At 43.0% G+C, this 3,155-nt stretch overlaps 1 pseudogene; it reads left to right on the top strand.

The window, feature by feature from the left end:
* Window positions 1-679: 679 nt before the first annotated feature.
* On the top strand, window positions 680-2,766 carry LOC111239824 (annotated as a pseudogene).
* The last annotated feature ends 389 nt before the right edge of the window (window positions 2,767-3,155 follow it).

Raw genomic sequence — 3,155 nt, forward strand, 5'->3', positions numbered from 1 at the left:
TGACTTCTACATTCAAACTTTGTGATTCTAGATGTAAATGTATGTAACTTTTTTTCATCACATCAAACATTCAAACTTCAAACAAAAAAGTCTGAAGTACTGGAATGTACCCAGCATGCACCGGGAGGGAAGCAGGAAAATGGTGGCTTGGTGCGTGAACTTCACTCCTCTCGTTTCAATCTGCACAAAGGATGTTACTTTAAGTTTCATTCATGTCGTAGAGACTCATCCTGACACTGACCTCAGTCATTATTTTTATATTTCTACTATAATTTCTACTTGTTACTAAATAAGATTCACCCAGTTCTCTTCTGGGTTGGTCACACTTGCTGCAGATGTATGACGTTGGCAGCCGGAGGGTTTTTCCTCCAGGCAGCGGCCCCCACTCTGCCACAGCAGCTTCAGGTCACCTTCCTCTTCCTGTAGGCCATATGTGTCAAACTCAAGGCCCGCGGGCCAAATGTGGTCCGCCACGTCATTTTATGTGGCCTGCGAGAGCTTAAAAGGTCTGATTATCTTATAATAAATAAGTCAAAAGGGTGCATTGAGCAAAAACTACATTTCCCATAATGCATGCCGATCATGTTACCCGTGAAGTGATGGCATCCCGCCACTAGATTGCAGTGTTTCCACATCAGTGCCATTTTCCGAATCAAGAAATACAAACAATGATCCCAAAATGTCCAGGAAGAGAAAGATTGATGCAGATGGAAGACTGTTTCAAGAAAGATGGGAAGGCGAATATATGTTCGTCCTTCAAGGAGAAAAACCGGTATGTCTTTTGAGTTATGAAGCAGTGTCAGTTGTCAAAGAGTACAATCTACTTCGGCATTTTGACACCAAACACGGAGCTAAGTATGCCAAAGTGAGCCTTCAAGAAAAACAACAAATGGTGCAAGAATTAAAAGGCAAATTGCGTTCGCAGCAGGATGTGTTCAAGAGAGCCACAACCAAAAACAATGCGGCAGTGAAAGCTAGCTTTATTGTGGCTGAAGAAATTGCCCGCGCTGCAAAGTCTTTTTCAGAGGGTGCATTTTTGAAGCAGTGCATGCTGAAGGTCTGTGAGCAGGTGTGTCCCGACCAGATACAGACTGTTAAAAATGTCAGTTTATCAAGAAACACCATTGTGGACCGAGTTAAGGAACTAGCAGGAAACCTGGCAACACAGCTGGCCGAAGAGACACGCAGCTACATAGCTTTTTCATTAGCTCTTGATGAAAGCACAGACAACACGGATACAGCGCAGCTATCCATTTCTATTAGAGGCGTCAAGCTGGACCTTTCTGTCACTGAGGAGCTGTTGGATGCAGCTGCCATGCATGGGACCACAACAGGACGGGACATTTTTGATGCGGTGGAGAAGGCCGTAAGTAAAAATACATTGCCCTGGGAAAAGTTGGTGGGATTAACTACAGACGGTGCACCTGCAATGTGTGGAGGAAAAGCGGGCTTTGTTGGACTAATGAAGGAGAAAATGCAAAAAAGTAACTGTCACACGCCTCTGATAACGTATCATTGCATTATCCATCAAGAAGCTTTGTGTGGGAAGGTGCTGGGGATGAATGATATAGTGACCACAGTCATGAAAACAGTGAACTTCATTCGGGCTCGTGGCCTAAATCATCTTTAGTTCCAGCTGTTTTTGCAGGAGATGGGCTCGGAGCACGGCGACGTGCCGTAGCATACAGAAGTACGGTGGCTGAGTAGGAGCAAAGTCCTCAAACGATTTTTGAGCTTAGGGAAGATATTGCTCTTTTCATGCAGAGTAAAGGAAAACCCTTGTCTGAACTGTCAGATCCAAACGGACTGTGTGACTTTGCTATGTTGTGTGACATAACTGAGCATCTCGCCCAACTGAATCAGAAGCTGCAGGGACGCAAACAAGTCATCACGCAGATGTCCGACATGATCACGGCTTTCCAGCGTAAACTTGATCTATGGATGTACCAAGTGAAACAGGACAATCTTGCCCACTTTCCTGTTTGTCAGAGCATCTCAGCCGCATTTCCTGGTACTTTTTCATGTACTCAGCTAGCTACCAAACTGAGCTGGTTAATGAATGAGTTTGATCGGCGCTTCTCTGACTTTAGAGCACAGCACTCAGGCTTTGCCATCTTTGCCAATCCTTTCACCACCGACGTCTGCACTGCACCCCAACATCTTCAGATGGAGTTAATAGAGCTTCAGAGCGATAGTGGCCTGAGAGCAAAGTTCCAGGATGCTGCAATCCAGGACTTTTACCGTCAACTGCCCCCTGGTTTGATGCCACAGCTTCGACTTCACGCTGCCCGTGTTCTGTCTATGTTTGGGAGCACCTATCTGTGCGAGCAGATGTTTTCAATCATGAATCTAAAGAAGACCAAGCACAGATCACGCATCACTGATGACAACCTCCATGCTGTTCTACGGATTGCCTCAGCACAAGACCTAAAAGCAGACATTGACACACTGGCCATGGAAAAAAGGTGTCAGATATCTGGTCAGAAAACACATAGGTAAGCATTTTTAAAAACCTAATTAAAATATAATAAAATGTATTTCAACCAAGAACAAGAATAGTTAAACTGTGTGCAATTTAATGATTGTGCTTGCATTTTGCTTTGTGTTTGTTATTTTCAGAACATGATCAATGGATGAGGATGGTGGAGAGGGGATTCATGTGGTGTGTTAAAGGACAGGCAGCATCTCCTCATCAACTTCACCTTAAAACTTGACCAATATAGTTGTGAACTGAGACAACCCTTGTGTTGTTATTTTGAGTTTATTACATATTCTGCGTTATATGTGTAGAAATGTATTTAGTGTTTGCAGGTTTATGTGTTGATGCAGACAATGTTCACTGTAATCAAACCATCTCTCATTAGTTGGATGTATCCCCTTGCAAGGCTGTGTGCAGCCATTTGTTTGTGTAAAATGCTACACCTGTCACACATGTTCTTAGCTGCTCACAATTGTTGGTTGGACTGTTATTCTGCCCCTCTCAACTATGACAAAAAAGTTTTGAACAAAGTTAATGTCATAACTTGTTATTTATCCTTATTCACTTGGATAGTTTTTGATCGTTGATTGATGGAGTAATGTGGGTTTCAGAAGCTGACAAATTACTAATTAAAATAATTTATGTTATAACAGAGCAACAAGCAAACATTTCTTTT

Source organism: Seriola dumerili, unplaced genomic scaffold (assembly GCF_002260705.1).
Source record: "Seriola dumerili isolate Sdu_G_001 unplaced genomic scaffold, Sdu_1.0 BDQW01004545.1, whole genome shotgun sequence".
NCBI classification, from domain to species: Eukaryota; Metazoa; Chordata; class Actinopteri; order Carangiformes; family Carangidae; genus Seriola; species Seriola dumerili.